The sequence below is a fragment of the Callithrix jacchus genome, chromosome 8 (genome assembly GCF_049354715.1).
Source record: "Callithrix jacchus isolate 240 chromosome 8, calJac240_pri, whole genome shotgun sequence".
Classification (NCBI taxonomy): Eukaryota; Metazoa; Chordata; class Mammalia; order Primates; family Cebidae; genus Callithrix; species Callithrix jacchus.
Window position 1 is genome coordinate 63,622,501 of NC_133509.1, and position 26,980 is coordinate 63,649,480.

A 26,980-nucleotide genomic window follows, 5' to 3' on the forward strand; every position below is an offset into this window, starting at 1 on the left:
ACTTACACATGCAGACACAAATGTATAGATTTGGAAACCTTGCTTTTGTTTCCATATGAGAAAGCCATTTAAATGTGTCATCCATCTTTGTGGTTTTTTAAAAAGTCATGGTAAACACCACTAATCCAGGTTATAAAACTCAAATGCTTAAATATTTTACATTTCTAGATAAACTGATTGAAGAGCCAAGACTTGTCTTTAAAAAAATTCTCAGCTTACACACTAATTCATTCGCGCGTGCACACACACACACACACACACACACACACACAATGCATTTAACATACCCCCCACCATCCCTGCAAAGTTATGGTTCTCAGGCTTTTCAATTTTTATGTTTTACATTCCTATATTTAGCAGATTGATATTTTCCTGTTTGTTCTCTTTAAGATTTCTTTTCTACATACAGAGTGTATTCATGTGCTATCCTAATGAGGAAATGACGAGTTTTTATCAACCTTATTAAACATACACCCAGAAGATATCCATTTGAATAAGGGGCCAATTACTAAGTGTGTCTTCAGTTAGAAAGAACTTAGCTTTTACCTTGTACTTTGGCTCTCCATGTCTCTAATTAATTGAATCTTGAAATCGTTGGACTTTCAGCTTAAGAGAAGACTGAAGAAGGGAACTTAACAACACTGCCTATTCCTTTATGTCTAGAAGGGGCTAAAAAAAAAAAAAAAAACACCTGTAATGCTAAAAGACTCAGGCTTTTGTCTGTTTCTAATATTACTTTTCTGCCTAATTGCCATCACTGCCACGTACATTAGGCCCTTTTTCAGCAGGGTTAAAACAGGGCCAGTGATGAATGGAAAACTGATTGTACTGCTGTCAAACTTGAATGTGAGGCTTATTCTAGAGATAGAAGTATGAGGAAAAGGACAGAGAATTGCACTTCATTAAAGCTCTACCAAGCTGATTGGAGTGGAGGAGGTAATTGAGATTTAAAGTGGCATTCCCATCACACTGTCCCTTTTTCAACTTAACAACTGTCATTCAAGCCACATAGGGCAACAATTGGCCAGATTTCCCAGCTCTTCTGAGTAATAAAACAGACACTCACCTTCTGGCTATTCGTTTTACTTACTTTGTTCTAATTTCCAATTCATGTGTCATTAGTGAACGAAGATTGACAAGAAATAGCTTTGACCTCACAGATTTGACCTTCAACCCCAAAGACCCAACTCTAGTCTGAACATAGGTTGGAATATGCTAAGAAACACCTTTGCTTTGCACAAGAATGAATGGCAGTTTTTTCATCATTGTACCACCCCCTGCTTGCCACTACATTTAGACTATGAGACATGTCAACTGCCTGTCAAAATTACAATAGACACAGCAAACCAGAATTTTCCCCAAATCCAAGGGGAACTTCCTGAACAAAGAGTAAATTTTATTGCACAGATTTTGGAGACCTCCAATTTGTAGAGCCATAATGAATGCATCCCACAGACAAATAGGTAGTTGTTAATTATCCCAGCATTTTCTTTTTTTAATGTGCTAACAACACAGCACACTAAGCCTTCATATCCTACACTGTTACCTGATGATCTCATCACATTTGCAACGATGGTAGTCTGGGAAGAAGGCATTATTAGAGCAAGTATGCATGACAATAAGTTACATAATTATAATCCCTTATTTTCATGATTTAATAAAAAGAAAGTGTGATATTTTGAAAACAGATGGGTTTAGCTACACCTTTACTAAACCAGTTGAAGTAGTTCACATATAGTATTACTTTAAAATAAACATAGTCTTTGTATTTTCCTTGACTGAGCATCATAAAGCTTATATATACCAATTTTGTGTCATCAAAGCATGCTGTGGATAAAAATTGCTGAAGGGCAAGACCTATGACCTGAATAAGAACTCTCAATGAATTTAAAAGTAATTTATGTCTTTCACATAGTTTTGAATAGAAATGGGGTCTGGAAATCTATAATGGCAAGGAGACTGTTATGGTTTTTTTCACATTAAGTAACAAACATTTGGATGATTCTTGTGTTACAACCCCTCGCCCCCTAAACAGAATAGTGCAATGTATCACTTTATCGTGTTAAGTGTTCAAAAACTTGACTCCATTTCCTTCATGATAAATCATGAGAAACGCTATCAGGCTGCTGCTTTGACTTTATTTTAATGAATTGTGAAGTCATTTTCATTTTACCTGCAAAATTCATTCTTCTGCCGATATTTTTTTCCTTTTCAATCATGGATTTACCGACTTTAATGGATGTCACAGTCATTTGTTTTCCCTTGCAATATTCTTCTCTTATAACATGGATTTGCATAACTCATTGTGCTTCACTGTATTTTCTGAATTTCTTGCTTGTGTTACTTAAAAAGGAGTATACAATATATTTTCTTACAGCAGGAGGCATTAACTTTCATGAGAAATCACAATTGTTACCACATCATCCGTAAGTACTCTCCAAAGCTACCACTTTCAGAAAATTTAAATAAAAGTCAAAGAACTGATTTTTAAAACAGTGATTAGCATATAAATCAAAAGAATCATCTCAGAATAGGACAAACTTCCAGGGCATGACATAGTAAGAGTTTACTAATAATTATTATAAAAATGCAGGGAGTCCGTTATAAATGGAGCATTCTTTATTAGATCTGTGCAACAATTACGTTTGAAACATGTTTTCAGGGTAATGACAATAACACATTTGCCATCACTTTGCCCCAATGCATGTACCTTCTCTGTACGTAGTGCTTTACCAGCCTAACAATAAAGAAAGTTCTTTGTATGTAGAATTTCACTTTCTTGTGAGGAAATTTTTATGTCCTTAAGAGCTCAGAGAAGGTCAGAACTTATGGCTTTATCCCAACAGCATGTTAGTGATCATCAAAAGAAATAAATCTCTAACTGTTAGTAGCTTCTAAAGAAATGTCTTTTATCCTACACCTGTGAAAATTACCCTGTGTTAGTGAAGCCAGCAAGAGTCAGGCCATAGGTCAAGGGTCAGGGCACTGTCAAGAGGAAGTTATTCTTCAGTCCACTAAGTCTTATCATTTTCATCGAATGTGATATGTACCTGTCAGTCAGAGAACGCAGGCTATTGTCTTGTTTTAAGTGCTGCGCTTTCAGCCTCAAAGAGAGCATATTTTATTACTTTTTTATAATTACCATTTTTTATCTTTAAAATGTTATCTTCCAGATAAACACACTGAACTGATAAACCGTCTCAAAGACTAAATATTTTAATACTAAAATCATAACAAGAAGTGATACTAAAAACAGAGTTCAGGTATTAGTGTTGGTTTGATTGATTTAACGGTTATATTATGAATTGAGTTTAAAAAATGATTTAACAAAATGAATAATGAAATGACTAGCAGTGGAAAAATAATGAATGGCAGAATAGCTTGACAACTTTATGTGGGTCTAAGTGAGTGTGTCCCTATGTGATGGCATGCTCACCCCGGATATTACAGACTAGTACAACATCCTCATAGCAAGGAGGTTTCAAGGATATAATGAAACATGTGATGAAAAATATTTTCATAATGCACTTCAGTTAAGTATACACAGTTGAATCTGCTTTTGCTACACTTGTATATAATGAAATTCAATTTCTAATGCAGTATAGTGAAAGACTCAGTTATTTCAGTGTAATGCAGTATGCAAATTGCAATTCCTCTTGTCATGAGATTCAACTCACAAGAAAAATTTGTGTTAGTCTTCCAAAAAAACAACAAAGAAGATATCTCAAAGTTTTAAAAAGCAGGTTACAAGTGACTAAGTTGGGCCATTTAGACCTTCTCTCTCATTGCAAGGAGAATAAATCACAAATACGTGTTATGCTATCCTTTGTATCCAGAGAAATCTAAAGCATATCTCTAGCATTTTATATCTTCCTTCAGGTAATTCCCATAAGAATAACATAGTGGAATGAAGAGGTATGGAAGGGAACTCAAGGAACCATATGCTTTTGCTTAAAGTCTGCTATTAGCCTGCTGAGTAGCATAAACCTCAGTTTCCTTAGCTGTCAAATGGGAGTAAGAGTGTTATTCTCAAGTCTATGAATTTTTAAAGTCTAAACAGTATCTTTTCCCATTATTTTTAAGAGATAGAAAAAAAGAGATAGCCTTACTTCTGTGCTCCTTACAAAGAGTTTTATCTTAGTTCCTAATAAAAGCATATATGTTTCACCCACATGGCCTTAATCTTGAGGACAGGAATTTATCTTCTTCATTTTTTTTACCTAATTACTTAGCAAAATGTCTGTTGAATTAATAAATGAAGAAATAATTCATAGGGTAGCTATATATCCTGCTTTATGCCTATTTTGCCTTTACACCTTTATGCCTGTTTAATTATTAATAGGCCTCATTCACTTTCAAGCATATCCCAGTTTGGATCACAAATATATGGTATTCATCATTTCCATAATGGAAGAAGAAACTACTAATGTCACCAATTTATTTGAGATCAATTAATGTCACTTATATTTCTCTTTTCTTTACAAAATAACTAATTTGTCTACCTTTCTATATCACCTGTATGTTTTAAAGTTTGGAGATTAATTTAGTGAACAACTGAAGCAATATATATGGGCTTCTACACTATTGCTATCTACTATTTAAATTGCTCTGCTTCAGACAATTCCGAGTTCCTTACACACTTAAGGTTATAGAGTTCTAATAAGTATAGACTTATTTGTAAATGGATCCCCCAGATTGCATCTGAAGGTCTCATATTTTAATAAGTATTATCTTAGGTAACCAACCCTCTGTGTTCTTTGTCATATTTATACATAAAAACTATCTATTAATGTATCTCCTGAAGAAAATAACCTTCTACAGTAAACAGAAATAAACAATATGTTTCAGCAGATCTTGTCTTTGAAATTACTAATTCTGTAAACAGGACACATTTGAGAGGGCGAGGATGGGATAATATGTTTTTGTCTTTATGATAATAACTGTTATAATAAATAAGATCTTAAAATATAAAGCATAAAGTTCAAAAATGGATATATTTGGGCCCTGTGTCTATATATGGATATCTGTTAGGAACATGACAATTTGTGATGGCAGCATGAACACTGATTATCCTAAGAAGACATTTCCAAATTCAGCCACCTTTTTGTCCAGCCTTGACATGTTTTTCAAACAATCCACTCATTTCTTTAAACATTCTATATGCTGATCCATCAAAAGCTCTGATAAAAGCATTGATGTAAAAACAAATCTAAACAGAGGGAGAAAAATACATGGTTTTGCAAGATATAACTGTTAGCTCTTAAAGAAAATAACATTTTCAACGTTTTATATTTCCAATTGAAATAAGAACCTATAATACTGCTACTAGTTCCATGTAGTCAATATGTATAACTCGATTTTTGCCTTTTGGGGTAATATGGAAGCAAATATTCTCAGATACCAACAGAGAAATTGACCTGATTTGGACACTAGGAGAGCCAGCTACCTTCTGTTTTATTTTAGCTTTCTTGTTTTATCTTCTTCATGTCATATCTAAGTAAAATTGGAGGGAAATGTCAGAAGAAACTTACAGGTGGGTCATGGCAATCAATTCTGATCAGCCACCAGCTGAAGCACCAGACTACAGTTATTGCTCTTAATAAGCATATCATTGGCAAAATGGAAAGGGAAAAATGAAAGCGGACCCTAGAAGTGTTCAATGATTTCTAAATCTTTAACATAATCACATTTTTCACCTTGTTTCAGGTCAAAAATAATACTGGTTGAGATGAGCAAAGACAGACAAGTAAAACTAGTGTTGATGACACTTCCTAGATTTCTTAAGATATCATAAGTTCTTTTAGCATCTTTCTATGATCACTCATAATCAAATCTGGATTCAACTGTTTCCAAAATGTTAGGAAAGCTAATAAAAACCAAGAAAAATATGAAGGAAAAAAATGTGCCTGTCTCTATGCCTGAGTTATGTGCAGTTAAGAAAAAATACAATAATTTCCGTGAAAAGCAAATGTATTCCTTGAAATGACCTATAAAGAGCTCTCTCCCTCTCTAAATTAAATATCTAATAAACCCTCTTTCCTCAATATGAAGAATTACTGAAATCCACCCAAAATAACCTTAATTAAATACATGGAGATGCATCTCAAAATCAATTCAGCTGAGCATGAAAGTAATAAAAGTAGAAACTTGATGACTTTAACTTGAATATTCTCTAAAGAATTAATTCAGAAGTATTCTAGTAGAGGGGGAAAATGTCTGAAATGGAGTCTGTTGTGATCGCTCGCAAATTTTGATTCCTTTATGTTTGTTGATGCAGGTGCTCTGATGCCTTTTATTATTGAGATTCTTAGTTGTGAAACTTTTTTGCTTTATATGTCTTCAGAATCCAGGTTGCTTTTAAGTGAAATTATTTATTTTGAGATAATTGTATGTTCACATGCAATTGAAAGAAATAATACAGAGAGATTCTATTCCCTGTTTTCCCCAATGCTAACATTTTGCAAAACTACAGTACAATATTACAACCAGGATGTTGACATTGACACTGTTAAGATACGGAATATTTCTGTCACCACAAGGATCCCTCATGCTGCCAAATATAACCACAACCACTTCCTCCCACTTCTACCCTCTCCTTTATTGCCAACCACTAATGTATTCTCTATTTTATAATTTTGCCATTTCGATAATGTTATATAAATGGAATTATAAAGTATGCTACTTTTTAGGATGTTTTCATTCAGCAAAATTACGTGGAGAGTCATCCAGGTTGTGGCATGTACTCATATTTCCTTCCTTTTTATTGCTGAGCAGTATTTCATGGTATGGACGTTCCACTGTTTGTTTAATCCATCACCTGTTAAAGGATGTCACATGTGCAGAACATGCAAGACAGTTGCATAGGTACACACATGGCAGTGTGTTTTGCTTTTTCTCCCCTTCACCCACATTTGGCATTTCTCCCCAGGCTATCCCTCCCCACATCCCCTTTTCCCCCCAATAGACCCCAGTGTTTAGTACTCCCCTCCCTGTGTCCATGTGTTCTCATTTTTCATCACCCGCCTATGAGTGAGAATATGCGGTGTTTCATTTTCTGTGAAAAATATGCACAGTTTTTTAATTCTTTTTTTTCCTTTTCTTTTTTCTTTTTTAGGGGAAAGCACGAACGCAGTTCCCCACTACCACAAATTATGCAGTCAAGTTTCCCACATTTGGGGAAATCGCAGGGGTCAGCACATCCGGAGTGCAATGGATTAGCCTCGCCCTGGGAAAACCACCTTCGTGATCATGCTATCTCCCCTGGCAGGTAAGTATGCACAGGTTTCTGTGTGAATATAAGTCTTCATTTCTCTGAGATAAATGCCCAGGCGTGCAATTGACAGTTAATATGGTAGTTGTATGTTTAGTTCTTTAACTGCCAAACTGTTTTCCAGAGTGTCTGTACCATTTCATAATCCCACCAGCAATATATGAATTATCCAGTTTCTCTGCAGCCTTGTTAACATTCAGTCTTGTCACTCTTTTATATTTTAGTCATTCTGAGAGGTTTATATGATATCTTGTATATTTTTCCATTAATAAACTTTATTTCTTAGAGAAGTTTTAGGTTAACAGAGAAAATAAGAAAGTACAGAGAATTTCCATGTGTCTCCTATCCCCTCACATGTACAACCTCCCTCACTATTGATATTCTACATCACAGTGATATATTTGTTACAGTCAATGAACCTACATTGGCACATTGTTATCACCCAGAGTCCAGAGTTTACATTAGGGTATACTCTTGGTGTTGGACAGAGGTATAGTAAAGAAGGTATAATGAATGCACTCATCATTGGTGTTGTACAAAAGTATAGTAACACAAATATAATGACACGCATTATCATACTTTATAATTTCATTGCCCTAAAAATTCTCTGTGCTCCATTTATTTCTCCACCCCACCTCTTAACCCTTGTCAGCCATGGAAATTTTTACTGTCTCCATAGTTATGATTTCTCCAGAATATCTTATAATTGGAATCACAAAAAATATAACCCTTTCAGTTTAGCTTCTTTTACTTACTAATATGCATTTAAGTTTCCTCTATGTCTTGTCAGGACTTGATAGCCCATTACCTTTTAGTGCTGAGTAATATTGCACTGTCTAGATGTACCACAATTTCACCTACTGAGAGACATGGTCGCTTCCAAGTTCTGGCAATTGCTGATAAAGCTGCTATAAAAAATGCAAGTACAGGCTGGGCGCAGTGGCTCACACCTGTAATCCCAGCACTTTGGGAAGCCGAGATGGGTGGATCACGAGGTCAAGAGATCGAGACCATCCTGGTCAACATGGTGAAACCCCGTCTCTACTAAAAACACAAAAAATTAGCTGGGCATGGTGGCTCGTGCCTGTAATCCCAGCTACTTGGGAGGCTGAGGCAGGAGAATTGCCTGAACCCACGAGGCGGAGGTTGCAGTGAGCCGAGATCGCGCCATTGCACTCCAGCCTGGGTAACAAGAGCGAAACTCCGTCTCAAAAAAAAAAGCAAGTACAGATTTTTGCGTGGACATAAGGTTTTTTAATTCATTTGGTTAAATACCAAGGAGCACAATTTCTGGATCATATGCTAAAAATACGTTTACCCTTCTAAGAAACTGCCTGTATTGAGAGGCTGAGGTAGGGGAATCGCTTGAACCTGGCAAGTAGAGGTTGCAGTGAGACAAGATTGCACCACTACACTCCAGCCTGGTAACAGAGCAAGACTCTGTTGCAAAAAAAAAGAAAGAAAAGGAAATACCAGTCTTCCAAAGTGACAACGCTATTTTTGTACTCCTTTCAGCAATAAATTAGAATTCTTTTTGCTGTACATCCTCACTAGCATTTGATGTTGTCAGTGATATAAATGATGGCCATTTTAATATATGTGTAGTGATATTTCATTGTTTTAATTTGTAATTTTCTTATGACATATGTTGAACATCTTGTCATATGCTATCTGTATATCTTATTTGGTAAGAGTTCATTCAGGGTGCTGTCCTTTGCCCTTTTCTTTTTTTCATTTTTTTCCCCTAGTTTCACTCTTGTTGCCCAGGCTGGAGTGCAATGGCACGATCTCAGCTCACTGCACACCTCCAACTCTCAGGTTCAAGTAATTCTCCTGCCTCAGCCTCCCAAGTAGCTGGGATAAAGCCTATTTAGTCATAGTGTATACTTTGTTTTATACAATGGTGAATTACATTTGCTGAAAATTCCCTTTTCAAAAATTGCTTGGGCATCTTAGAGGGAGTCTTTTTCTGGGTTCCCTATTCTGGTCCATTGATCTATGTGACTGTCCCTCTACCAATACCACACAGACTTAGATTATTGTGGCATTATAATAAGAAGAATATAAGAATAAGAATTATATTTTTATTATTTTCAAAATTGCTTTACCTAGTCTAGTTTTTTTGTTGTTGTTTTTAGACTTACACTAGTATTATTTATATCTACCAAAGGTATTGCTGGGATAGTGATAGGAGTTGGATTAACCCTGCATATTAGTTTGAAGAGAATTGACATCTACACTCTTTGATTTTCCCAATACACAAACACAGTACGTCCCTCCATATATTTAGATTTTCTTGATTTCTGCTGTCAGTGTTTTGCAGTCTTCATACAAGTTTTATAAATGTTTTATTAGATTTATACTTAATCATTTTATTTTGAGTGAATTTAAGTGATATTGTATTTTTAATTTTGATATCCTCATATTCAATAGTAGCATTTATAAATACAATTGCTTTTTATATATTTAACTTATACTCAACTTAATTACCAGGTTTATAAAAGTGGTTTTTGGTGGTTCCTTTGGAATTTTCTACATAGACAATCATGTCTTTGGCACATGGGACAGTCTTATTTCTTTATTTCTGATCTGTATTTTAATTTTTTTAAATTATGCTTCTAGAACTTTGTGAAATAAGAATGGTGAGAGCGGACACACTTGTTTCCAAAACTTTGAGAGAAAACATCCAGTCTTTAACCATTAAGCATAAGGTTAGCTGAAAGTATTTTGTAGATGCTGTTTATCAAGTCTGGGAAGTTAAGCCTCATTTCCCAGGATTCTCAGAGTTTTCATCACAAATGGGTATTAAATTCTGTTAAATCCTTCTTAAGAACCAATTGCCATGAACATGTTATTGTTCCTCTTTACCTCTTAATATGGGAAAGATTATATTGATTGACTTTTTGATATTGAACTAGTTCTGCATCACTGGGATAAAGCCTACTTAGTTGTAGTGTATAACTTCTTTTATACAATGGTGAATTCCATTTACTGATACAGTCATATGTCACTTAGTGACAGACATATATTCTGAAAAAGATGTGATATTAGGAAATTTGGTTGTGCAAACATCAGAGAGCCTACTTACACAACTAGATAATGGAGTTTCCTACACATCTAGGCGATATGGTATAGCCTATTGCTCCTAGGCCACAAACTTGTATAACATGTTACTGTACAGAATACTGTAGGCAATTACAGCATATTGCTAAGTATTAGTGTTTCAAAACATAGAAAAGGTAAAGTAAAAACTTGGTACTATAAACATGGGATGACTGTCATATATGCAGTCTGTTGTTCACTGAAACATTGCTGTGCATCACATAACTATATTTTATTAAGGAGTTTTCTATTATATTCATGAGGTATGTTGGTGTCTAGTTTTCTACTTTTGTCCTGGAGGTATTAGCTTCAAAAATGAATTGAGAAGTATTCTCTTCTCTTTGATTTTTTGAAAGAAATTATATAGTAGAAGTATTAGCAATTCTTTAAATATTTGGTAGAATTCTCCAGTGAAACCATCTGGGCCTGAAAAATTGCTTTATCAATTACAAATCTGATGTCCTTGTTAGTTATAGGGTTATTTACATTTTCAATGTCATGTGTGATAAGTTATGGCAGTTTGCATTTTTTAAGGAATTAGTCCCTTTCATCTAAATTGCCAAACACATGTGTATTGAATTTTTATACAATTCCCTGATTATTCATTTGATGTACATAGGATCTGTAGTAATGCTCCTGTCTCATTTCTGATATTGGTAATTTGTGTTGTCTCCCTTTTATTCTTTGCCTTACTCGAGGTTTCAACTGGGTTAACCTTTGCAAACAACCAGTTCTTTATTTTAAGAATAGGTCTCTACGGTTTTTCCTTCAATTTCATTGATTTCCACTCTTTATTTTTCCTTTCTTTTTTCTTTTCTTCCACTTGCTTTGTGTTTGTTTTTATCTCCACTGTTATATTCCTGGCTGAAGGGTTGGAGTGCTTCATTACTAAAACCACATGGATTGGAGGAAAAGGATGGAAAGATCTGACTAGGAGCAGGTGTATTAGTCCATTTCCATACTTCTAATAAAGACATACCTGAGACTGAGTAATTTGTAAAGAAAAAGAGATTTAATGGGCTCACAGTACCATGTGGCTGGGGAGGCCTGACAATCATAGCAGAAGGTGAAGGGCATGTCTTACATAGTGGAAGGTCAGAGAGAATAAGAACCAAGTGAAAGGGGTTTCCCCTTATAAGATCATCAGATCTCACGAGACTTATTCACTATCATGAGAACAGTGTAAGAAGACTTCACCCCATAATTCAATTACCTTCCACTGGGTCCCTTCCACAAAACATGGGAATTATAGAAGCTACAATTTAAGATGAGATTTGTCTGGAGACACAGCCAAACCATATGAGGGGGATTGCCCTGGTACCTCATTAAGGCAAAGTAGGCTTTCTACTGACATAATAGGGCGGGGTACAAACCAGGTTGGGGAGTGGGTTCATTACTGCTTGAGGGGAAGAGAACAAAAGTCTCAGCTCCCTACTGAGCCTTTTCTGATACCACTTTAGCAAGGGATTCCAAGTGCCTCATTGCAGCCTAGAGTGAGTGGCAATCTAGGCTCTTAGTTCAGGCTTTGCTGGTATAGGTAGGGTGCAGCCACAGTTTTTCCTGCTGTGTTTTGGCTGATGTAAAGCAGTTATTGTCTATAGTTTCCAGTCTTGCTAAACTGCCCATTCTCAAACAAGCACAGGCTTTTTTATTGGAGCTTTTTGCATCTGCACCCATTGGTATTTCCAGTTTACCAACTTCCTCAGTTCCAAATCTGAGATATGTGAAACAGAAACAAAAAATAGAAAACTGACTCTTAGTCCCAATTCAGTTTTCCGTCACTTTATGTTTGTATTTTATATAATGTCCAAGGTTTTCAGTTTTACTCAGGCAAAAGCCTATCTCCCTAAAAGTGAAAATCAATCAACATTATTTTTATAAATTATAATGATGTTGGTAATATGTATTGTACTAGTGATGTTCCACTCAATGTATAATAGAAATTGTTCCTCATTAGAAAATTTAGGTCAGCTGGGCATGGTGGCTTATACCTGTAATCCCAGCACTTTGGGAGGCCAAGACAGGCAGATTGCCTGCGGTCAGGAGTTTAAGACCAGCCTGGCCAACATGGTGAAACCCTATCTCTACTAAAAATATAAAAATAGGCAGGCATGGTGGTGTACGCCTGTAGTGCCAGCTACTCAGGAGGCTGAAGCATGAGAATTGCTTAAACCCAGGAGGAGGAGACTGCAGAGAGCCAAGATCATGCCACTGCACTCCAGCGTGAAGGGCAAAGCAAGACTCTGTCTCAAAAAACTAAAAAAAAAAAGAAGGAAAGCAAAGAAGAAAGAAAAAGTAGGTCAACTTAGCTAGGGAGTAATTGAATAAGCAAATAACCCCATGCGGATAAACATTATTTTTATCCTTCTGAAAGCTAGAAAATGTGCCAATACACAGTCCCAGTTCTGAACTACTTAAAAGCAATGAAATATCTTGAGTTGCTGGCTCACAGAGTTTCAGAGGAATAGTAAAAATTTCTAAAGGATTTTAGGATATGGAGTAGAGTTGTCAACATTTTTTTGTATTTTACCTCAAGAAATATTTATCATTATTATTATTATTGAGACAAAGTTTTGCTCTTGTCACTCATGCTGGAGTGCAGTGGTGCAATCTCGGCTCAGTGAAAGTTCCACCTCCCGAGTTCAAGTGATTCTGCTGCCTCAGCCTCCTGAGTAGCCGAAATTACAGGCACCTTTCACCACACCTGGCTTATTTTTGTATTTTTAGTAGAGACAGAGTTTCACCATGTTGGCCAGGCTGGTCTCAAACTCCTGACCTTAGGTGGTCCACCTACCTCAGCCTCCCAGAGTGCTGGAATTGCAAGCATGAGCCACTTTGCCCTGCCATTATTTAGTGATATTTGGTTTATTTTATCAATAAGACTACAATTCCTTTATTGTTAAGTGATATCAAGAACAGGGGCAAGGCAAGTGCCTAACGCCTGTAATCCCAACACTTTGGGAGGCTGAGGTGGACAGATCACCTGAGATCAGGAGTTCCAGACCAGCCTGGCCAACATGGTAAAACCCCATCTCTACTAAAAATACAAAAGTTAGCCAGGCATTGTGGCACATGCCTATAGTCCCAGCTACTTAGGAGGCTGAGGCAGGAGAACCACTTGAACCTGGGAGGCAGAGGTTGCAGGGAGATGAGATCCCATGACTGCACTCCAGCCTGGACAACAGAGCGAGACTCTGTCCATTTGACCCAGCAATCCCATTACTGGGTATATACCCAAATGATTATAAACCATTCTATTATAAAGATACATGCATACATATGTTCATAGTAGCACTGTTTACAATAGCAAAGACCTGGAATCAACCCAAATGCCCATCAATGATAGACTGGACAAGGAAAATGTGGCACAAATACACCATGGAATTCTATGCAACTATCAAAAATGACAAGTTTGTGTCCTCTGTAGGGACCTGGATGACTCTGGAAACTATACTTCTCAGCGAACTGACACAAGAACAGAAAATCAAACACGGCATGTTCTCACTCATAGGTGGGTGATGAACAATGAGAATATGTGGACACAAGGTGGAGAGCATCACACACTGGGGTCCATTGGGGGGTGCCAAGGGAGGGACAGAGGGGGGTTGGGGAGGTCAGGGAGGGATAACATGGGGAGAAATGCCTGATGTAGTTGATGGGGAGGGTGGAGGCAGCAAACCACATTGCCATGTGTGTACCTATGCAACAATCCTGCATGATCTGCACATGTACTCCAGAACCTAAAGTACAATTTTAAAAAACTGTTTATATTGGCTGAGCTGTGGGAAAAAGCATTTCTATGCATTCCTTCCGATTGATAGAGTTCTGCTAAATACCTTTAGTAATGTCTCAATGAGCTCAGCCACTTAGACCTAAAAGGTCTCTCAATGAAAGGAGAGTAATTGTTTTACATTTATTTATTTGTTTTATCTGGGTTTTTTTTTTAATTCTCCTACCTCAGTCTCCCGAGTAGCTGGGATTACAGGCACACACCACCATGTCTGGCTAATTTTTTGTATTTTTAGTAGAGACAGGATTTCACTATGTTGGTCAGGCTGGTCTCAAACTCCTGACCTCATGATCTGCCCACCTAGGCCTCACAAAGTGTTGGAATTACAGGAGTGAGCAATAGCGCAAAGCCTACCCTACAGTTTTCAACACATGCCCTGCTCCCTCCCTCCTGCTCACCTCTTTTAGTCCACAGAATCTATTGTTCCCCTATTAATTTCCATGTGTGCTCAATGTTTAACTCCCATTTATAAGTGACAACATGTGGTGTTTACTTTTCTGTTCCTGTATTAATTTGCTTGGATTATGGCCTGCAACTGCATCCATATTGCTGTAAAAGACAGGATTCATTCTTTTTTTATGGCTCTGTAGTATTCCATGGTATATATGTACCATACTTTCTTTATTCTGTCTACTATTGATGGGCACCCCGGTTGACTCCATTTCTTTGCTATTGCAAACAGCACAGGGATGAACATATGCATGCACATGTCTTTTTAGTAGAATGATTTATTTTCCTTTGAGTGTATACCCAGTAATGGGACTGCTGGGTCTAACAGTAGCTCTGTTTTAAGTTCTTTCAGAAAGCTCCAGGCTGTTTTTTGGAGTGGCTGGACTAATTTAAATTCCCTCCAATGGTGTATAATTTTTTCCCTCTTGCCACAAACCTCACCAGCATAGGTTGCTTTTTGATTTCCTAATATTAGTGATTCTGAGGGGTGTGAGATGGTATCTCATTGTGGTTTTGATTGGCATTTCTCTGTGGTTAGTGAAGTTGAGCATTTTTTCACGTTTGTTAGCCACTTCTATGTCTTCTTTTCAGAAGTGTCTGTTAATGTCCTTTGCCCATTTTTTAATTGGGTTATTTGGTTTTTGCTTGTTGATTTGTTTAAGCTCCCTGTAGATTCTGAATATTAGACCTTTATATCAGATACATTGTTAATATATTCTCCCATTCTGTAGGTTGTCTGTTTACTGTGTTAATAGTTTCTTTTGCTGTGCAGAGCTCTTTAGTTTAATTAGGTCTCACTTGCGCATTTTGATCTTTATTGCAATTGCTTTTGGGGACTTAACCAAAAATTCTTTGCCAAGGGCAATGTCAAGAAGAGGATTTCCTAGGTTGTCTTTTAGGATTTTTAGTTTGAGGTCTTACATTTAAATATTTGATCAATTTTTAGATTCTTTTTGTATATGGTCCAGCTTTAATCTTCTGCATATGGCTAGCCAGTATCCCAGTACTATATTTATTTAATAGGGAGTCCTTTCTCCATTGCTGGTTTTCCATCAGCCTTGTCAAAATTCATACGGTTGTACATGTGCAACTTTATTTCTGAGTTTTCTATTCTGTTTCATTGGTATATACATCTTTTTTTTCCACCAGTATTATGCTGTTTTGACTATTATAGCTTTATAGTATACTATAGTTTGAAATAGGATAGTGTGATACCTACAGCTTTGCTCTTTTTGCTTAGGACGTTTTTGGATATTTGGGCTCTTTTTTAGTTCCATGTGAATAGTTTTTCCTAATCTGTGAAGCATGATTTGGAAGCACACATCTTGGAAGCACAGTCTTCCAAGATTAAGTCAGGAAGAGATTAAAACCCTGAATAAATAAATATTAATTTCTAAAATTGGATCAGTAATAAGAAAGCTACTAATAAAAAAAAAAAACCTAGACAAGATAGAGTCACAGCTGAATTTTACCAGACATACAAGAACAACTGCTATGAATCTTACACATATTATTTCAAAAACTGGAGGAGGAGGGCCTCTCTCCCTAACTCATTCTATGAAGCAAACATCAGACTGATTCTGAAATCTAGCAGAACAGACTAGGCATCAAAGGAATATACCTCAAAATAATAAATGCCATCATGATAAACCCACAACCAACATCATACTAAATGGGCGAAAGCTCAAAACATGTAAAGACAGTATCTCGAGAAATGGAACAAGAAATGGATGCTCATTCTCACCACTCCTATTGAATATAATACTGAAAGTCCTAGCCAGAACAATCAGGCAAGAGAAAGAAATCAAGGTCATCCAAATAAGAAAAAAAGATGTCAAACTATCTCTCTTCATTGATAATGTGATTCTATGCCTGGAAACCCCTAAGCACTCCACCAAAATGCCCCTAGAATGCCAACTTCATAGTAAAGGTTCAGGATACAGAATCAATGTACAAAAATTAGTAGCATTCCTATACACCAACACAATCCCAGCTGAGAGTAAAATAGGGAACAAAATCTGACTTACAATAACCACAAAGAAAATGAAATACCTAAGAGTACAGCTAAATAAGGATAGGGTTGATAGGGTTTAGCTCTGTGTCCCCTCCCAATTCTCATCTCCAATTGTAATCCCCACATGTTGAGGGAGGGGGTGATTGGATCATGGGGGTAGGGTTTCTCCATACTGTTCTCATGATAGGGAGTGAGTTCTCAGGAGATCTGATGGTTTTATAGGTACTTCACAGTTCCTCTTCAAACTCACACTCCCTTCTTCGGCCTTGTTGAAGAAGGTGCCTGCTTCCCTTTCATCTTCTGCCATGATTTTAAGGATCCTAAGGCCTCTGAGCTATGCTTTCTGTTAAGCCTGTGGAACTGTGAGTCAATTAAACCTCTTTTCTTTATAATTACCCAGGTAGTATTCTTTATAGCAGTGTAAGAATGAACTGATACATATGTGAAAAATCTCCACAAGATAAACTAGAAAATGCTGCAGAAAAAAATCAGAGATGACACAAATAAATAAAAAAAATTCCACGATCATGGATTGAAAGAATCAATATTGTAAAAACAGTCCTACCACCCAAAGTAATTTACAGAGCCAATGCTATTCCTATAAAATTCTAAATTTTTAAAATGTTAAAAGAAAACTATGGCTTGCTATATAATTGTCAGATTTATATATACATTATTAGAAATATTTTCAAAGGTATCAAATAAAATGTGTCACATTTAAAAAAATTGCTCTTAAGTTAATCATGAAATTTAACACAAAAACAATGAATAATGCTCCAAAAATAGTAAAGTAGAATGAAAGTAATTAATTGGTTAGGAGTAAAAATCAATGAATATATTTTGTATTTTATATTTTCTGTGTTTGAGAAAGAGTAAGGGAGGGAAAGAGAGAGATTGAATGATAGAAGGGGTGGGGAAAATGGGAAAAAATTTTGTAAAATCTGGCTTCATATAGGAAAGTAGATGGCAGTCAAGCACTTAATAAGGGAAAAAAAATGCCTTTGAATCCCCATATAGGGCAATGCTGGAGGAAATGGAAGAATAAATGAAGAGTAATGCTGAATTTCAGGCAATGCATGGGGTAGAGAGGCGATTACAGTTTAGTGGCCAAATTGTTGTTTTCCTTTAAGCCATTCATATGGAAACACTTTTAAGCATTATTTTAAACAATAACAAATTGCTATTGTCTTTAATAACAATCTTTGGAACAGTTTTATAACATATATGTGTGTGTGTGTGTGTGTGTGTGTGTGTGTATATATATATATATATATATATGCATTATACAGTACATTAAGGGAAACTTTCATTCAATATTTTATATCAGAAAAAAGAAAAAAGAAATCAAGGCTAAGTTAAAATTTTGTTATTCAAATGCCTCCTTACCCTTGACCTGAGTTATTTTATTCTGCATAAAGAGTCTCCTTCTACCACATGGCCCAGGGTGTGTCCATAGATTAAATTAGTCTCCTGCATGCTGGTAACCTAACTTAGCTAAATGTAGTTGTATCTATACTTGGCTACAATGATAAAGTTTCCTTATGTAAACCTCTTCCCACTATCGATCATATCAAGACCAAATCTCAACCCTGTTTATCCTAGGGCACTTCACAGTATACCAACCTACCATGGAGCCTTAGCTCTAGCTACTTCCCTACTTGTAACCCACGAAGTAATCCAGTTGAAATTACTCAATCTTCTGAAGTCCTTTACTTTCCTGTCTCTCTATTGTTATTCTTGACAGACTAATCACTTGGACCTTTCTCTCCAGATCCCACATTTTCTTATAGAAATTTTCACTTTCATTTCATGGCATAAACTGAATTTCTTTTTATCACACTGATTCTTTCCTGATCAATAACCCCAGTCGTTCTCTTTCCATACTTTCATTTCTTATTTTATTCCTTATGGTTGTTTAATGTATTTGCATTGATTCATCCTTGCTTGATTTTTTGGCCTCCCCGGAATGGCATTAAAACCTTTGATAGAAGTGGTCTATGATTTGCTCATCCATTTTGGAACCCTCAGTATGATTTTGATAGTACCTTGGATGCTAAAAATTTCATAAAGGTTTGCTTGAATCATATTAGTGAAATCCCAGAGTTCTATGGTTTCTGATTAGTGACTTACATTTTCGGTGATAATTTATTTCCACATTCATATGTTGTTAGACTTGTCACTTGCCAAAATGAAGTAAGTGGACCACTGAAACATGACTTCAGTGATTGGAGTCAACAGCTTATATTAGTGAATAATCAAAATGGCCAATTAGACAAAAGAGACTAGAAGTGGTTTGGTAATTTTAGGTGCCTCAACTCCAGCTGAATGCTTATGGAACAATAAACTTCTCAGAAACAGAAAGTAGGATTTAAAGGACTCAACATTCTGCATGACTTTTGAAAGTGGAAAAGAAATAATTATAGTTCACTTTATAGGTTTTTTTCTGGTTTAGTGGAAACCAGGATAGCTAAGAAATAGAGTCTCAATTTCAGAGATTTTAAAGGTTTTTATCTTTGGTACTAGAAAGGAAGGAAATGTTCTTTAAAATGAAAACTTAGCTGTGGAAGAAAACAAGAAAAATTGCAAAAGGCAGGGAGATTACAGAATCTACAATTTTTGGTGTTCATTATTTTCCACTATTCCAGTTCAATAACCCTGAAATTAGATGACAATAAGAGGTGCTTTCTGTGACAAGCACTTCAATTCTTATTAGATTTCCAATAGTCAATTAGATTTGGCATGGCCCAAAAATGCCTCAAAATGCTATACCTTCTCTTATGTCCAAAGTCATATAATGTTTTAAAACCATTCCTGATATAATGAACTTTTTAAATAGTAGGTGATATCTGTATCTCCTCTATCAGACCCTGTATTTACATCTTTTTACATATCTTTATATCTTTATCTGCACTGATGAAGAATAAGGTTGATTTTTAGTCTGGTAGAGAAACAATTTAATTCAGAAGAATCATCCTGTGTATCAGAGAAACTATTTTCATAGTATCTCAAAATACCCCTCTCACCTGGACATCTTGGAAGCCCAATCCTTCCTTCAAAGTCCAGTTTAACTCCCACAGTGTTCAAAAAGACATTCCTCTCCTTTTCACTCCTTGGTGATGACTGCCTAACTTAAACACCTGTTATATGATATTTGTCACTTAACATGTGGTACCTGGTAGATTTTATTACTTTTTCTGGTGGTCTGGTCTTTCTAATCATAAACAAAGTCCTTACAGTCAGAGACTCTTAGCATAGCACTCCAAACATAATGGGACATTGCCAATCCATCAATAGATGTTTGTGGTTTTAATACAGATGATTATATACCAAAGTCTATGGAACTCTTGCTTATCCCCTTTCACTGTATCAAACAGGGGGAGACAGTAGGCAGTCTTAAATTTCTGCTGAATGGATAAATAATTTTTCAAACCCTATAGACATTTGTGAATTCTAAATACAAATACAAGATAACCAGACTCTGATGTTAGTAACCTAACCTGTCATTTATCTAAGTACACTCCTTCAAACAGTAGTCTCAAAAAGGTTTTCATTGTAACTGTGTATTTGAGAAATACAGTGTACTGTGCCGTCTTTCTAACCATTTGCAATGCACATTTTTATATTAAAAGTCCTCAGTATGAATGCATTTTTAACCCAGCGTTCAACTCATCATTTCCTAAATATACTGAACATGTAACTTTACCATCGTATCTTAAAATTACAGTTACTTGAAACATACTTCGGTAAACAAATTGAAATGGCCCTTTGGATCAGAATCTAACACTTATCTTCAGCATGTGTTAGATAGGTGGATGGGAAGCTGCCCAGCTACAGATGTGGAGGCATTTTCTCACAAGACACATCATCAGTCTATTGTCATCTTCCTATACTCTCTAGTAGTACTTGATCTGCAGCATTAATTTCATAGCTATTTGTTAAATAATTAAAAGCTCAGCACACTACTATTCTTACAAATTCATATTTTATTTATATATTACATATATTTAATAATGATGCTGTGAGCAAGATGGCTTTTCTCTCAAGGCTAATGTATGTAAAAAGCCTAAGTGTAGTCTGTCACAAGTTGGAAGAGTTGTTATGAAACAATATTAAAAGTCATTTTGTCACAATAAAATATAGTTAAGTTTCCAAATGTATTTTCCTATCATCTAATATACATATAGTTTCACTCTTGTTGCCTAGGCTGGAGTGCAATGATGCGATCTTAGCTCACCACAACCTCCACCTCACAAGTTCAAGTAATTCTCCTGCCTCAGCCTCCCTAGTAGCTAGGTTTACAGGCATGCACCACCATGCCCCATTAATTTTGCATTTTTACTAGAGACAAGGTTTCTCCATATGGGTCAGGCTGGTCCCAAACTCCCAACCTTAGGTGATCTGCCTGCCTCAGCCTCCCAAAGTGCTGGGATTAGAGGCATAAGCCACTGCGCCCACCCCGTATCATCTAATATTTAAGGAAAAATAAAAACATTCCTCCTATATTCAAGTATCTGGAATTTATATGCTTTTATACCAAGTCACATGACATCTTTGTTTCCTACCTAATTTTTAAAAATTAACTGTTGTTGTTGTTAGTCATACACTGTAAAGCCTAGGACACAAGTATGATTGTTGTGAGGAGCCAAGGGCTTTTGCCCAGTGTAAATCAAGAAGCCTGTAGTCCTGTTTGCTCTTGGCCACCATCTTAGAACCCTGAGGGAAGCCACCATAAGAATGTAGTAAGCATGAGAACTGAAGAGGGAAGATATAAAAATAAAAGAATTTTTGCCCTAATAAAATTACGACTAAAGTATTTCCTACTTTTGATTTTTATATTACAGAAGGCAATGCATCTTCTTTAAGATTTAGGCAGCAAACCACATTGCCATGTGTGTACCTATGCAACAATCCTGCATGATCTGCACAATGTACCCCAGAAACTGAAGTACAAAAAATAATAATAATTAAAACAAAAATTCTGAAGGCAATTTCCCAATAGTAATCAATGGGTTTTAAAACATTCACCTAACCATTACAACTCTTCTTAAATAATGAGAAATAAGCACTCATCAACATGGCCTTAGGGCTCTCCTCAGCTTGGAAAAACTACTTACCTGCTTCCTTCTGACTCTAGGCCCTGATTTTCCTTTTCTTAGAGCCTTTCTTTCTTTACTTTAGAAAACTTACAATAGTAAATTTTTTCTATGTTATGTAAATATTTTTAAAAGCCTCTTACCAGTTTTACAACCCTGGAATGGCTTTCTCAAGGACCTGGAAGCCATCTCTTTCAATGTAAACAGCAAGGGATAGTTGCTGTTTCCCAATTTTGTGGGATGGTAGAAGCCTAACTTCTGCCTGAGCCTTGCTTCAGTTGTGAAACTACCTCCTGTCACAACAATAAGAGAAAATGTATTTTTCCTTTGGGTGAAGCCAATTAGCAAACACTGATGGGCTCTGGTCTCCAGCTCGCCCCAGCACTTAAAAGTCCTCCACCCGTTGTTTCAGCACAGTCAAGTTCAGACTACATTTTGGTCTTCCCCTATCCTATTGTGATAGCTTTAAATAAAGTCTTCTTTGCTGTTAAAAAAAAGATTTAGGCCTTTTTAAGTTAGTGACTTCTTCCATTTACAACATAAAAACAAACAAACAAACAAAAATAATTTATAAAGAACCTGGTCTTAAAGGGTGGGAGTCATATAAATAACAATAATATAGAATAAACTGAATACATACAGTGAACACACCTACATCCCAGGCTGTGAGGCTGCCCATCATTGTAATGTGCTTAGGTAACAGTTGCTTCAAATGTTGCCTGGCTTCAGCTAGGTGCTCAGATTGTGTTCTCACTGAGGCTGAGGCTCTAAGATACTTACTAGGGAAATTTCGGATTTTAAAATAGGTGTATATCAGTGAGGGTGCCAGAAGGAAACAGATGACACACTCAGCTGAAATTCTGAGAATTTAATGAAGAGATATTTGACATAAGTATGGACATGGTTAATGGAACCAACTGGGGATGTGAGACACATAGGTGTTGACGAGAATGGGAAGCCATTGGCCTCTTTGGGCTGTAGGGCTGAAGGGAAGAAACAGTGTTACCATGGGGCAGAGAAAGTGAAAGCTATGGAGGAACACAATTATTGCCGAGAAACTGCAGCAAACCTGATTCCAAGGAGGGGTCTTCTCTCTCCTTCCATGCTCCAATCTCCAAGAAATTAGTTCTCCTGATCAAATCACAACCGATTATTTTTTACTGATTCATAATAGATGTACGTATTTTCAGGATACATGTGATAACTTAAAACATTTATGTAATTTTAAAAATAAAACTTGTATAATTGGGATATCTACCACCTTAACTATTTGTCTTTCCTTAGTCTAGAAACATTCAAATTATTCTATTCTAGTTATTTTGAGCTATACAATAGATTATTGTAAACCATGATCACCTTACTGATTATCAAACCCCAGGTCTTATTTTCTCTATCATAGTGCACATGTGTACCCCACTAAGAAGATCTACAAAATGAAAAAAAAAAAACAAAGTTGGGGATATAAGTGGCTCATGTGAAGGCATTTTGGATGATTTTGATCTAAGATTCCTATGTGATAGATATGTTGTTACTGTTTTTGTTTTCCCCTTAAATAAGATTCTAGGTCTGATTATCAGGATAAAATCGTAATGAGTTCTCTTATGGGCTTGGCTCACTTGATTGTCAAAGACACACTTGTCACAACTCTGCCAGCCAAATGATGAGGAAACAGAAGTGACATCAGAATGTTGTGTGGCGCATTGAGAAAGGTCAGGCTTTAAAACAAAATTAATTTGAAGATACTTCAGAGCATAATCACTGGAAGCTAGGGACATGGGACAAAGAACATAGGCAGAGTGTTAGTATGTAGCAACCAGGGCAGTAAATTTCAGTGTGTCTAGAACTTCATTCTGCCTTCCTACCTGTCCCCATCCCAGGCTTATATAAAATCTTAAACCACTGTCTGGGTCAAAAAAAGTGATCCAGAATAAAAACTAGACCCCAAGCTAAGCATATGGAAAAAAAGACCCTACTCATTTAGAACTTTTGAGCTAAATTTTCACCAAAAGAGTCTAAGAAATAAAAAAGAGAAAAAGGTAACTGGTGGAAAGAAATGGAAAGAAAGTAAAAGAATACATAAAGCAAGATGTTGGTACAAATTAAAATATGGTAGTAGGAAGAAGTGTAAAATTACCAGACAGATAACCTGTGCTTTGTAAACTGTAATACACTAAATCAATGTGAGTTATTTTAAAATGTTATGTCAATTTTCCTTCTAATCATCATTTTCATAGGTCTGATAGTACAAGTCTCCTTTCTATTGCTGTTGGTTAAATAGAGGCAATTTTTAAAGTGGTGTTATATGAGCTCAGAGGATTAAATCCAAATTTTTCTAATATAAAGAGTATACAGAAAACATAAAAATTTTAAGATATTTTCTGAACACCTAGCCTATTGTTAAAAATAGATCTGTGGAAGCCTGAATACAGAATTTAAATTCCTGAATTTGAGATTGACAAGTGACTCTTTAAAGAGCTCATCTAATTTTCACCACTTACTAGGTGTGTGACATTGGGAAAGCACTTTCTCTGACCTCCTTTTTTCTATCCGTAAAATAGAGATAATATTTGTCTGAACTTACTATGGAAGTTACAAGGTGAAATGAATGATTACACGTAAGGCAGGTAGAACAGTGGTACTGATGGTATTCTATGGAAGATTCTCATTGCAAAACAATCACCTTTCAATTATGTGCTCAAATAATGAAGAAACTGCACTGTTAATACTATTAAGAATATTTTATATAACTATTAAACAGGTTTCTGTGTTAACAGTTATAACTAAAATATGAGAGTGAGACTCTGAAACTCCATTACAAAACTGAAAATAAAACCACACTGGGAAATCTGGTTCCACAGAATTTGACATTTTCCCCAACTTCTCTCATGCCCCAAACCATTTCCCTTTCAAACTCTTGTAAAACTTAATCAGTTGCATGGGAAATTAGATTCTTCTTCTAAATATGGTTCTTTAAACTTCACTGGGGTAGAGAAATTATTTAAATAATTTGATTTGCCCTGCATTCCCCCTCTAGATTCAGCTGTTTTTAAAATCTATTTTACACACTGTCAATAAGAACTGGAAAGCATGATGCCTTCCTGATTTATTGAATGAGGATCCTAGAATCATCCGTCTATGCACAGAACTTCAACTCAATGAACAGATATGCTCTTTTTAACAAAACCAAAATATGTTTTCAGCATAGTCCCTGCTTTACAGAAACCACAACTTTATTCCCTCTAGCACTGTTTCTACATCCCTCCGGTTAAGGTCTGTCACATTGTGTTATAATTGCCTCTTTACTTCTCTGCCTCCTCTATTAGACTATAGCTTCTATGAAAGTTTTATTCATTTTTCACTCACATTGCTAAATATTTCCTTCATATGACATTAATAAATTTGCAATACAGAATAAAAAAAGATTGAATAGATGACCAATTTACATGTAGTTAAAGTAAGAGATTAATTGTATTTGAGAATAAAATTCATATTCCTGACCTTAAAACTGCGAGAGGTTTTGAATTATCCTCAGAGACTTGAGGAGGAAGGACTTTTAAAATAATGTCATAAAATGCATGAAGAAATTTCTTACAAAATATTTTTATAAGCATGGAACCAAGGGTTAATATGAAACACGTATAATGCTAGCACTCACTAGAGGCTCATTTCTCTGTAGATGCCACGTGCCTAGCCTACATCTCTTAAAATCAGATCCATCCATTTTCTAAGTTTCCTTTTTTTCCTATGGCTAAGATTACAATCTATCATTTAGAGAGAATGTGACACCTAGATAAAAGCAAGTATATAAAAAGGAATCGAAACTGATGCAGAAGGAAAAAAGTACAAATAGGCTGCAATTCTGTTAGTTAAAATGACATGGTTGGGAGCTGAGAAGATAGCACAGAAAAAAAAAAGAAAAAGTTTTTAGGTCATTTTTATCAAGTGACTTGTATTTGCAAGAATGTGAAAACATGTCAAAAATAACCATATTTTCCAAGTTCATTGTTCTAAAATCCTTTCTCTCTGATATTTGATATATTTGTTAAAATATTTATGCTTTAGTTTGAAATCAATTTTATATTTGTTTAAAATATTTAAATAATATCCATATTTAATATATATTTCAATAATATCCAACCACTTCCTACTATATGAAATGTTTAATCACAAACCAGTGAAACTTTTTATTGCCCTCCACTCATAATTATCATGTACCTTTAGTATGTGGAGTACCTATTGGTTTGCACAGATATAATGAGCAAAAACATACTTATATGGCAATTGACAAACTAATTTCAGGGTGGTCCCCACTATTGAACGCTGAATGTTTCTTATCTTGTTTCATGTGTGTGATGAAATAAAGCACAAGAAAATCAGGAAATGCGAGTTCTCATCCGGTTTCATCATTGGCATCATCAAGTCCACTTCTTTGGATCATAGTTTTCTCATCTGAAAAATAAAAAAACTTTGACTAGCTGCTTCTTAATATTCTTTTCTTCATAGTTATATAATTCTTCCTGTTAAGGTCTTATTTTAAAAATAAGAAATGAAAAGGCTACAACTATGATAACTTTCTTCATGGATATTTTGGAATTTTTTATTAGTTGCAGTTATTTCTGCAATTATTATAGCAAATAACACAGAATAAGATAGCCTCCAAATATTAACAATGTGTCCAATTATGTTAAATAAAAAATCATTGGGCTAATCTTATTCTATCATTTGTGAAGGAAAAAAATAGTGCCGTTTTGGTTTTTCCTGTACTGGAGCTTGTCCTTCTCTTTTGAAGAGAGATGTTTCTTAACACTCAGCAGCATACATGCTTGTGTAACTTAGCAGATGACAAGGGCAGTTCCCCCGCAATTCTGTGCATTTTTAGCAGTGCAAAATTTTAGTGGTGGTAATTCTACATATCAGAGGTGTCACTTTGTCTGTAGGACACTTTAACAATGAAAAGGAAGAATGGACCAAGAGTCAGGCATGCTTTCAACTAAATGTGTGCTGTTTGGCTAAACTTGTGCTCAACCGAGGAAAACTTTATTTACTTAGCATTGGCTTTTATCGCCTTCAGGTTTGTAATATTATATTTATTGATGTGTGCTTCATATATTTGGGGGACTTCTTAAAAGAAGATTTTGTATCAATATGTAAACTGGTCATTTGAAACTGAGATGGTTATGATTTTCACGCAATTTTAAAATCATAACTATGAATCATAATTGCAAAACACAAGACAGTACATGCTGCAAAAATACAAATCC

General features: G+C 35.7%; 2 long non-coding RNA genes and 1 other non-coding gene across 3 annotated transcripts in view; 1 reads left to right on the forward strand and 2 right to left on the reverse strand.

Annotated features, from left to right (window-relative positions):
* Positions 1-620, reverse strand: part of LOC118144906 (uncharacterized) — a 17,474-nt gene extending 16,854 nt beyond the window's left edge. The window contains exon 1 of the long non-coding RNA XR_004729799.3: positions 547-620. This is a non-coding gene — a long non-coding RNA (uncharacterized LOC118144906). The remainder of the gene's footprint in view (positions 1-546) is intronic.
* The window catches only part of LOC118144907 (uncharacterized), a 246,738-nt gene that overhangs the window by 971 nt on the left and 218,787 nt on the right, over positions 1-26,980 (forward strand). Inside the window, exon 2 of the long non-coding RNA XR_004729801.3 lies at positions 7,115-7,267. This is a non-coding gene — a long non-coding RNA (uncharacterized LOC118144907). The remainder of the gene's footprint in view (positions 1-7,114; positions 7,268-26,980) is intronic.
* LOC118145447 (U1 spliceosomal RNA) lies at positions 7,112-7,275 on the reverse strand. Its single transcript, XR_004730552.1, has one exon. It is a non-coding gene; the product is annotated as a U1 spliceosomal RNA (small nuclear RNA).